The 12,382-nt window shown below is 40.9% G+C and overlaps 1 pseudogene; it reads right to left on the bottom strand.

The window, feature by feature from the left end:
- Positions 1 to 410: 410 nt before the first annotated feature.
- On the bottom strand, positions 411 to 12,202 carry LOC115326756 (annotated as a pseudogene).
- Positions 12,203 to 12,382: the final 180 nt, after the last annotated feature.

The following is a 12,382-nucleotide window of genomic DNA, read 5'->3' as shown; positions in this document are numbered from 1 at the left end:
CAATATGAAAGTTGAACTTTGAGGGGCCAAGGATGACAGTCGTTTTTGTGATAGAGGGTGGACATGTAATTTCTTATTAACGGGGAAATGGTGATTTCAATTCAATTCAATGTTTATTTGATGAGTTGAAGAGTTTGGTCCCATATCCTGGGACCAGCTACTTCAGATCAAGTAATGTACAGTATGAATGATGTATAACATCCAAATATAAAATGATAACACCATGAATAATACTCTCAGTTGCCGTACACGAACAAACAAAATACACGGTGAGAGAAGCGATTACGCAATAAATACATTTGTACATATGTACAATAGATTACTGTAACATAGTAATAAACTTACTATAAAAAAAAAACGCACTTATCTTTTAAGGGCGCGTTGTGGGTGTTTTGACCTTCGTATGATACCTAATATCTGTAAACCATCTTTGTGTCAGTAAAAAATCACGTAGTAAAGTTGATGCCCTCTTCTGGCTTTTTAAATCGGGCCAAGGTCCTAAAACTTTGGCCAAAGAAAAAGAGCGATTGTCGAGTATGCTTAGTCCCACTCGTAATCGAGTTCGCCACTGGCCGTATCTGGGACAGTCCATTACTATGTGCTCGACGTCTTCCACGGGGTGGCCACACCTGCAGCTCGGTGTTTCCACCTGTTGAATTCGGTAAAGAAATTTGCCGGTGTACGCAACATTTAGTCGTAGGCGATGAATTAGTGTTTCAATAAGTCTGCTCAAGTAATTATGGACTGGGCACCGAAGGTCTGGATCAATTAGAAGGAGTAGGCTCTGTTCCGAGATGCTCTTGAGCCACGTGTCAGGGGACATCATGTTTCTCAGACAACGAATGTACCGCTTGGCATCGCTTTTTGTAAAAGGTGTGAGCTGGACGTTGTTGCTTGTATATGCATCCGTAGCCACTTGGTCAGCTTGGGTGTTTCCTAAAATACCGCTATGTCCAGGAACCCAATGAAGATGTACCGTATGTCCAACCCTTATTGCTTCCCCAAGTTCTTCACAAATTCGGTACACAAGAGCCATATTTTCGTTGCGAGTGTTCAGGGTATTAATGGATTGTAGTGCTGGCTTGGAGTCCGTACATATAACCCAGGAATTCGCTGTCGAGCTATTTTTGATGTATATTGCAGCCGCGAGTAAAGCATGCAATTCTGCGGTAGTTGAAGAAGTATGATGTGACAACGGAAAGGATGACGAATGGTTGAACTGGAGTACCACAAATGCTGATGTTGATCCTTGATCCTTGGTTGATCCGTCGGTATACACGTGGATGTTGTCGTCGTATTTTTCCTGTAGATGTGCTAGGGTCAATGTCCTTGCAACGTGTGTATTTACCGATGCTTTTGTTTCCATGCCTGGAATGTTCATGTGGACGTATAGTAATGGTAGCTTCCATGGTGGCTTATGAATGTCCTGAACCCAGTGTGCTTGTTCAGGGATTAATAGGGGCACGAAATTTAATGTTCGAAGAAAGTTCGTCCCTTTGCGAGAAAGAATTTTATTAAAAAGGGGCCGCCCAGAAAGTCTAAAAAAATTACGGCATACTTCCTGAATGCTTAGGATAGTTACTGGTGGTTCTTTGGCTGTCCCTATTGGCAAAACGTACAAGAAAAAAACCTGCTGCTTGTACAGTTCTGGTATGACACCAACATAATTTCTTTGTGTTATGGATGCAGCTAGTTTGGTTTGGCGTTCTGCATAACTGGAGATACCGGCACCGCTATGGCTCCGGGTCTGTCTATACTGGCAGCCACTTTGCTTGCCGATATGATTCGGTGTGGCTGGTATGATTTTGCGTCCGATGACGTAGGTGACTGCCGTCTTTCCAACAAAACGCTTATACCACAGGACCACCGGTATAACCAAATCATACATGGAGAAAGACGACCGCCATCTTCCAACAAAAACGTCCATCGTTCACCACCGCTATCGTTACATACACCATACATGTCGAAAAAGAACATAAGCCACGTTTACACGAATGCGACTTAGTCGTATTGAATCCAGTTGCCGCATTCAATATCCGGTCATGTAAACGGCATGTGCCACCGAGCGGGCGCGACGCGAAGAGGCTCCGGGCGTTCTAGAAAGCTTGTGAACTGTCTTTGATCCGTCGGCTGGAACGTGCTGGAGCTTATGGGGCGCTTTTCAAACTTGTCTTTGACTATTTTAGATATCGCATGATCTAGAATGGCCTCTATATTTTAATAGTTGATTACAAAACAAATGATAAATTGGAAGTTGTTTACAAATTTCTGTAATGCGAAATTAGATCACAGCTTATGAGCTATTTTGATTTTGCGATATATGGTGCTAAAGAATTTGAGGAAGAAATATATGTATATATGTGCAAAGATAGAACCTGGCACTTTTGCGTACACAGTATAAATTATATATACACAATACAATACAAAAACCATCTTTATTTACTTTCTTTTGAAAACAATACAATATAAAGTTCACATAAGCCAATGGTGGATTGCGAGTGGGACGCGACAGGAGCCCCTGCTTGTTATTGCACAGATAACTAAAAACAACAAGGCGTTCAAATGTAAGTATAAATTATTGCAGTACCACCTCGTTTCAGGGCTGATAATAATTCCTTTGAATTGGTGAGTAAGTTTGTAGAACTCGTCCATTCATATTGAATTGGTATTTATATATCGTGAAGGCTGCTTGAATTCGTGACGTACAACGTAATTCTAATAATTGAAGAGAAAAGAAAACTTTTTGGTATTACGCGTTTTTAGGGATACACCATTATTTATTCCTTTTATATTTTAATGAGTCTTTTTTCCCCGTTCAATTATCAATCTTTTTGGCTAGTTTCTTATTCTATTGGATTTTATTTTATGTAGCTCGTCCGGTAATGTATTATGACGCTTAGGTACGTAATATTTCCTTGTTGCCTCTCCATAGTTTGTTCTCATAAATGGTTCAACTAAAACTTTTAGCCTTAATGTTCTTTCTTTTTTAATTTTCCCGCCTATGTTCGTTGTTGCAAAAATGTTTTATAATATTATCATACTTCATTTCATCTTTGAAACGTAGCATTTTAACTTCTGTATGCATATAATCTGAGATCAGTTTCATCACTTCGGTAACCGTTATTCCTAACTATCGTTTTTTGAATCGATTCCATCCTTAGTTGCAAATATTTGGCACAGTCCACGTAAACTGTTATGATCCATATTGAAGTGCGGATTTCTCCAGTGCATTGTATATCATTTTAAGTATGGATCGCGGTACTAGGTCTTAGATATGGTACATATGTGCGATTCATACCCTTGATGTCTTACAAACCTGGTCTATGTTAATATCCCATTTAACATGTTTGTCTATGTGCATACCCAGGTATTTGACATTATCAGCGGATTTTAGCGGGATGTACAAGTAGTTGTTGCAGTTTTGATCATGCATTTTTATTGGAAATTCATTTACAATTGCTTTTCTCGGATCTCTAAACTATATTACTTGCTTTTTAGGAACGTTTACGATTATTTGGTTTTTACGCTACCGTTGAATAATGACATGTAGATAATCTTGTATCGTCATTGCAGGTACTCCGTAATTTCTATGTGCGTATACAATTACCGTGTCATCTGCAGATTGATGGAGCTTACTTTTTAACCTAACCTGTGCTACCTCGTTTTCATATAAATTAAAAAGTAGTGGACCGAGGACTGTACCTCGTGGTACTCCTTGTTTTACCTTAATTGCCTTGCTATATATTGAGCCAAAACGTACTATTTGAAACTGATTAGTACGATAACTTCGGCATAAATCACGCGTATTTCCTTAAATTTCAATATTATATAGTTTATCTATCAATACAACATTATTTATTGTATCAAAATCCCTGGTAAAAATCTATAAATAAAGCTAGAACATAATTACCGGCGCCCTTGTTTTCATTTACATAGTCAAAAAAGCCTTCTAGAAGATCACTGGTTCCTATATGTTTCCCTGAATTCATATTGCGTGCGAGTTAATAGGCTATATTTTGCGATATAGCACTCATGTATTTTATTAATGTATTTTTCATTATCTAATTTACTACCGAAAGGATGCGTACTGGTCTATAATTTAGGAATTCATTTTTCTCACCTTTCTTGTATACAGGCCAAACGACAATGGTTTAAAGCTTTTTTTTTTTTTTGGGGGGGGGGGGGGGGAGGGGGATGATGCCGCTAGAAAAATATACGATTGTTCAGCTGTAACAATGCAGGTTTCATTATAGTGATGCGGTATTTAACGTATCTAGCCCTAATTTAATCCAACCCTGTTGCTTTATTAGTCGTTAATTGTTTTATAATTTCAATTAGACCATTGGCATCCATATCAAAGAAAAATATAGAATTGCTATTTCTTTTTTGATTTGGTTGTCTTTCGGTGTCATACAGCATAGTTTCAATTGACTGCACATATCCTGTATTAAAGTCTGTTTTCTAGTACCTCTAAGTCGCGTTCGGGACGGCAGTTCGTTTGAATAGTGTTTTTAATCGTTCTTTTCTTTTGTTGTTGTAGCAGTTTGTTTACTATGACCAGCTTGTGCTGTATCTTTTGTGCCAGAGAATTTATTCCAGTAATGCTTTTTGTTAGTCTTATTAATGATGTAACTTTATTCTAATTATTTTGTGATTTTAGTTTTATTTCTTATTGTAACCAATCAGACGTGTTCTAGAAGCACACGCTTCCAGAATATCTCTGTTTGGTAACATTTCGGTTCTTGTGCATTTAAAATAGAGATAGGAAACGCAGGGAAAGCCAAGGTGGAGTGGTGTAGTGGCCAGCACACCCGACCGGACATTGAAAGGCCCAGAGTTCAAATCCTGGCTCCACCAATTATTTTGACTTTCGGCAGGATCGTAAAACTTTTATTCTTTGATTCATCGGATTAACTACGGTTCATTCATCTGCATATGTTCGTCAATTGCTCTTCGGAGACAACGTACGATGCTGGGAAGTGCCCGTCATATGTATGTATATATATCACAGGCACTTCCCATCATCGTACGTTGTCTCCATATCTATATATATATATATATATATATATATATATATATATATATATATATATATATATATATATATATATATATATCCACATTATTATAATGTCGTTTTACCTACTTTCATATATATCACAATAAACAAATATAGACACTCTATTTTGAATACTTTGAGATAGAGAGTGATTCAAAAACGCCACACACGACAATCGTCAAAACCTCGTCGTTCTTTCCCGCTTCTTTGAGATTTTTTTTTCTCAGAAACTAAACCTCTCAGGACATTAAAATAAAAAAGATTGTTCTTCTTGAAACTTGCCCCAGAAAATATCAAAATTTGAAGCAAAATAAAAAATACGGCTACCACTCGTTGCCTGAATCTAAAGGAAACTGCCCAGATATATATATATATATATATATATATATATATATATATATATATATATAATATATATATATATATATATATATATACAACACGGGCACTTCACACCATCGTACGTGGTCTCCGAGGAGGATATGAACAAATATGTGCAGATGAATGAACCGTACTTAATCCAATGAATCAAAGAATCAAAGTTTCCAGGAACCCGCCGAAAGCCAAAAATCCTGGCTCCGCCAATTTTTGGCTTTCGGCGGGTTCCTGGAAACTTTGATTCTTTGATTCATTGGATTAAGTACGGTTCATTCATCTGCACATATTCGTTCATATATATATATATATATATATATATATATGTAAGGAGGAGGAGGGGATGGTACGGAGGACCCTCCCCTCCAAAAATGGGAGAAGGTTTAATCACTTTCCATGACCTGCATTCCAGCGGCGCGTTGCAACATTAACACAGGTTCGAAAATTGCGACACCACCCCTTTAACGTTTCTGTTATAAAAGCATAGTTTGTCTGCTCTCCCCCCTGTACCTTCTTTTTCCTCTGTAAATAATGTAATTAGGTTGTGTACAATTTTGAGTGTGAATTTAGCAGTGTATAAAATAATTTCTAGACTGGTTAAACGATGCGCATACTAACAAAACCTGACACTAGCAATAGGAGTCCTCACGAGATGCGCCAATATACCGTTTTAATTATTGATTCCCCAATGTATTAATCAAGTGTTGCGAAATCAACTGTGCGATGTTTTTCCAATCTAGATTACAGGAACCAAAGCGCGCCTGTAGGTATAAAAGAAAAGCTGAGACAATACCTGCCGCGTACCGAATTTTTTGTTCCTGCCACCGCGTCGTTTCCCAGGGAACGGCTGATTTAATTAACCCAAAACACAAGAGCCATTCTAATTAAAAGCTTCCACGATAGAGAGACGGGGGTCACGTGTGTCTCAGATAAAGGCCTCAAGCAAAATTTCCCTCGCAGCAATTAATATTTTATTCGCTAGACTGTATCTGCTTGCTTATATTCTTTCCGTTAGGTTACCCATTCGCCATTGCGTCTTGAATTCAGGAGAGCCCGAAACCACTAAGAAGGCCTTCGCTGTTCGTTTACACGTTCAATAAAGAGTGTTATCATTACTCTGACCGTCGGGATTGGGTCAGCAAATACACTAATATAATATAAAACCAGGTTTCTTAAGCATAAAATTATACGGGGTGTTTTTCTCTCGAGTGAAAATATTACATAAGGAAAAAAAAAACACTCAAAGAAAGAAAATTATCCTTCGGGACAGTGTGTTGATAGCGGCGGACGTAAGTTTAGTACAGTTAAGCGATCAATATTGAATTAATTACATAAGTGCTACTAAGGAACTCCTGACATATTTGCTTTAGCTGGCACTTTAATTTGGATATGCGTTGCCCGTCGTCAAGATATGCCATAACTGTAATTAGAATTGAGACCCTTAAGTTATGCTCGGCGATGTATTCTTTGGAAGATTTAAGCCGTGATGAGAGCGAGATGCCGGGTCTAGTCCATAGGCATCCTTTGTTGGCGAGGAGGCGCTGCGAAAAGCGACTCGTTAGGACTTGTATTGGGTAGTACAAACTTGAGCGTCTCAAACGGTCACAGATGTAGGAGCGTGCCTGCTCTGGTGCGGAACGCGATAACAAGAAAGAACATATAAAAAAAAGACAGTTTAACACTGTCAAAGCACAAATCAGAGCTAAGACGATACAAGCGTGAACCAAAAATCACCGTATCACGCCTCACAAAAAAAAAAAAAAAAAATGTCGCGACGCCAAATGGTTTGACGTCACCACCCAGATATAAGAGACGTGTACCCTAGCGGTGGTGTCATGGATGTGGAACTTTCGATTATCTTGCGGCGCTGAATCTAGCCGATTTCGGACGTTGAAAGGTGTCTTTTTTTAATTCTTCAACAGTACACACACACACAAAAAAGGAAAACTTGGCGAAAATGCCGCGAGTAAAGTACGAGGCCCAATCAGGTGACCTTGTACCACCCAAAAAATGAGGGCGCCACAGTTTGTTCAAAGCTTCAGCGCAGGAGGCCTATGCCACCTCGAAAACAAGGCCCGCGCATGATGCCGTTGATATCGTCCCGCCTCAAGATGCCAACAGCTGAAGGATAGTCGCCGCAAATGGGTAGACGCCTCCGTCTTGGCGTTGCCGCTTGCCAGCGTCACGCTTGTTGTGCGACGCCACAAGACGCTCTGAAGGCGATGCTGGTGAAACCTAGATGGCGCTGACTGGATTTACAAGTGATGATGATGATGCTTGGAAGAGGGAAAGAGGGGGGGGGGGGGGGGGGGCTTGTTTGGTTCGACGCAGGGATGGACAAAATACATGAGAAATATGTATTGAAATACAAATACAAAATATTTTGTCAAAAATGTATTTAATTACAAATCTAATTACATTTCTAAAAAAGTATTTATATACAAGATACAAATACAACCAAATTTATTTGGTCTCCTTCAAATACTTTTCTAAATACATTCCTCAAAATTTGCGTCAGCGACTTCAGGGCACCTGCAACGGGTTTTTGGGTATCTCATCTTAATTTTGCATCGCACACTCGGGAGTTAGTGTGCGAGGCTCTAGTAACGTAATAGAAATATAATCACAAAAAAAATGTAATCAGCTTGGACGTAATAGGTGAAAAAGTACAGAGCTTCAAGTAGCTTTTTTTGTCGATTACATTTTGGTATAGACCAACAAAGAATCGAGACGACCAAGACGCGCAGAACTAGCTAGAGAATTTTTTACTGTTGCAACTCGCACCAGTTACGAAAATCTGGACCACCCGCGCATTTAGAATAGTCCAGGCAAAAATATGCATGGAAATCAGGCTGGAAAGCATCACAAGTTGTCACAGGCACTTAGTTAGCCAGTCTGCCGGTGAACGTCGATTTCGTCACTATTCTTGCCCAGGACTAGCACCGTAATCACAAAGTCACTAAACGCTTGTGCTTTACTGCATTCGGTGCAGAACATAGCTTTCTTCCTGCTCTGGACAGTGACAACAAATTTGAGGGATGTATTTTCACCCACAAAATTGTATTTAATTACAATTGTATATGAAATACTCACGTTTTAGTATTTAAAAACACACGTCAAATACATTACCCAACTTGTAATTAAATACAAACGCAAAATACACAAAGTATTTGAAATACGTATTTCAAATACTTGTATTTGAAATACTGCCCATCCCTGGTTCGACGTTATTCGCGTCTCCAGCTCGACGCTCGCCCTCCCGCGGCGGAAACGGGAAGCGCTCTAGTGAGGGTCCCCCAATTCTCCTGCTCAGCGGGCACGGCGGAACTGCTCGCGATTATTGCACGCGAAATGTCATTTCCGAATGTAAACAACACTCTTCACTGTCCTAACGTAGTGATGCAGCCGGTATGGGATTGTACCTATACTTGAGAGTTTTAGTATTGCGTATAGACTCAAGCGCTGTGTCTTTGCGTTAGGGTGGCGTGCTCCACGCTGCGCATGCGCGTCGTTGCCATGTTTCAATCCAAGACCGGAATTTTGGGCAACGCGCACGCCCAGCGTGGAGCACGCAAAGCTAACGCAAACACACAGCGCTTTCTTGTATACTCAATACTAAAATTCACTACTGTTTCACCGGCTTCCAACGCCACCCAAACTTGCTGGAGTGAGCAGACGCGCAAGCGGGTAGGCGTTCCTTCGAAATGGAAAGGCTGAGATGGGAAAAACGACGGCGCGTAAAAACGAAAGTAACTAATTGTTATAAAAAAGATTAATAATTAAAAAAAAATCCATATATATATATATTTTTTTTTTTTTGAGGGGGGGGGGGGGGAGGGGGGATTTGGTCTGGAAAGGTATTGGCGGCGACCTCGGAAGTTTTGTCGATTGTCAAAATTCGCTACTTTGATCGCACTTTCAATCAATGCAATTTTACATTAATTTCTCACATTAGCTAGAATGTGTTATTGATTTTAGACTATATTTATTTCATAACTTGGTACTTGAAAACGCTGCAATTGACACCAGCGATGATAATTAGCACCCTTTAGATTGTCGTACTTGTTCGCGCGTTTAAAATTAGATCAGAAGCAACAAATTATTTTAGAGCTTGAAAACTTCGGTATTGGCATATATTAATTTTTATATTATTATTATTATTACAAATCGCGATAATATATGCCCCCACTTGACGCCACGATCACAAAAATACGCCATTTAACTATAATAGTCTTTCCAGAAAGGTATCATTATGTTCTCTTTTTAGCACATGAGAACCTCTGACATCGTTATGAAGATAGACGAACAGTCAATGACTGGATGCAATATAAACTTTTATGCGTTGCTTTAAAAAAACGCACACACTTCAGCTGCCTGACTCGGATTCCGTCTTTGAATTTTTCTAGTGAGAACAGCGTTTCTTAATTCATACGTTCTGTGAACACATTGTATAAATTGGATTTATTCTGTTATTCTTGTGCTGGGAATAATGTTAAAGCAATTACTCATCTAAGTACCCAAAAACCCATTAAAAGGCCCGCAATTCATTATTTCACATGATTATTATCTGAGCGAGAAGAGGCAGCGTACAGGAAAAGGCAGAAAAGGAACGTACAAATATCAGCGCTGATTTTTTTCAGTAAATAATAATATTCTGTGCTACCTCTAAGGTGTATGAAAGACCCTGTCTTTGAAGGGACAAAAGTTTCCGCGAGCAACTTCTTTAAATAAATAATTACGGTGTGAGACACATCTTGAGTTATGAAAGGGTCTAAAATTAAGACCTATACCGAGAAATTAAATCCAAAATAAAGGTTAGTTCCGGTTTCGCTCCAGAATTAAAATGTGCCTCCTGGCGTAAATATTAAGCTAAATATTATTTTTCTTTTTAGGATAAAGAGGTGACCTGCGCCCATAACACCCTAGCTTCCTCGTAATACCAGAAATAATTTGTGTCGCTCAGTGAAGCCAGCTCACTAGACAGGCTCAGCAGCGGCACGCATCTCCGACCCTCACTAAACCCGCCATTTTGGAAAACGAGTGGCGCCACCTATAGTGAATTGGAGTCGCGAATACGCCTCGCAAGTGGGCTCATTTTCGTCTTCTGCGCATGAGAAAGGAAGTAGTGGTGACGTCAGAACGCCGAGCCCTGATTGGCTGATCGCGACCCCCTATCTGAGCGTTGTCTGCTCCTTTGCAACGTCGTCTGCTCGCAACGTCGTCTGCGTCTGTCTTACCTTTCCTGCGACTTTCGGAAGTGCAGGTCTTTACGAGCGAGCTCGACTTCGCCTTTCGGAGAGGGCAGACGAAATAACTCGAGCGGTACGTTGTTTTTGTCTAACAACTAGCAGACGCTCATCAAGGAGGGAAGTCAAAGGACTCACTGGCGAGGTGTCCCGATGAGCCCAGGTTTGTTTCCTAAGAACCGAGAGGTGAGCGTGTCAAGTTCCCTCCCAAGTACGTTTTCCCTCCTTTCGTGTGCGGCGAGACCCCTCATTCTTTAATGGCGTCGGCGGGTTGGCGCAGTTAACGTCGTCTGCTTTACGTCTGCTAGTCAAAGCGATGGCTGCTTTACCGTCTGTCGGAGATTCACCGCTTTTTCACCGGTGAGTCGCCGTTGCCTCGGGAAACAAGGAGATAACAAGAGGAAGAAATTGACCTCTTAATCTAAAACTGAGGTCAGCGATTAAAGTATAATACGGGAAGGGTTTACAAGGGTCGCGCGGGCATATTCCATTCAGCACACCTGCCGGTCGTGGGCAGACGGTCGCCGAGTCGCGGAGTGCTAGGCCTAACTGCCGTGCTCACTTGGTCGCGTTCGGTGGAGTCGTCGCCGTTGGAGCTTTTCCCTGGTGTTTGTGGATCCAGCGTTCTTGTTCGTCGTGGTCTGTTTCAAGTACTTTTTACTTTTTTCTTGCTGCTTAAAGTCGGGACGCGTGAGAAGCGCACGTAGAAAAATAAACGTCCGTGGGTCGTCGCGACCGCGACGCTGTCGGCCATGCTGATTTGATCATAAGAAGTGCGTAAGACAGCTTCGGAGCTGTCGTAAGATTTCGTCGTAACCTGCGCAAAACTTACGAAATTTCGTTGCGTGAATACGAATTTGTTCTCAAGATTTGTCTTACGCACATTTTTGGCGTAAGATCGTTTCTTGAATCTGGCCTCTGCGCTTCCGAAAGTCGCAGGAAAGGTAAGACAGACGCAGACGACGTTGCGAGCAGACGACGTTGCAAAGGAGCAGACGACGCTCAGATAGGGGGTCGCGATCAGCCAATCAGGGCTCGGTGTTCTGACGTCACCGCTACCCCCTGCGCAAGAAGCAGACGAACTTGCCCTCCGCATTGGCAACAAACCCGCGTCATTTTTTCAGCGCTTGGGTATGTTTCGAGACACCTCTTTTTGATACTATAGCGGACAAGAAAAAAATCAAAAACTTGGCAAGACAAAAAAAAAAAAAAAAAAAATGTTGGCTGCGCGTATTCTGTTGTACGCGGCGCCGGAAAAATGATGTAATATTTTCCATTGTCGCTTGAATACAAAGTACACTTTTAAAGAAAGGAAGCGCACGGGCCGCGCGCTTCCTTTTTTTGGCTGGTGACAACGGCTGTCTCGGGGTTGCGGCTAGGTGTTCGGAAATCAGCGCAGATAACAAAACATGCAATTGGAGTATACTAAAAGGGTGCATGACTCTTGATTGGAAAACTTTGGGTTCAATCAGTTCCCGCAATGTCGTCTGGTTTTCACGTCTGCTTTACCTGAGGCAGCCATCTCATATTAGGAAGTTTTAGAATAATGTACGCAATTTTAGCGCACGTTAGTGCTAAATTCAGCGCTTGCGTTAGGGCACGCTATGTAAGAAAGTTTTAGAATAGCGTTTCTCTGCCGCGACGCAAAAGCCCATGCATCTCGGCGCTTGCAGTACAGTCCCAATTTTTATTTCACTCACAA

The sequence above is a fragment of the Ixodes scapularis genome, unplaced genomic scaffold (assembly GCF_016920785.2).
Source record: "Ixodes scapularis isolate PalLabHiFi unplaced genomic scaffold, ASM1692078v2 PGA_scaffold13__105_contigs__length_92229423, whole genome shotgun sequence".
Classification (NCBI taxonomy): Eukaryota; Metazoa; Arthropoda; class Arachnida; order Ixodida; family Ixodidae; genus Ixodes; species Ixodes scapularis.
This window is presented reverse-complemented; position numbering and strand designations above follow the sequence as displayed.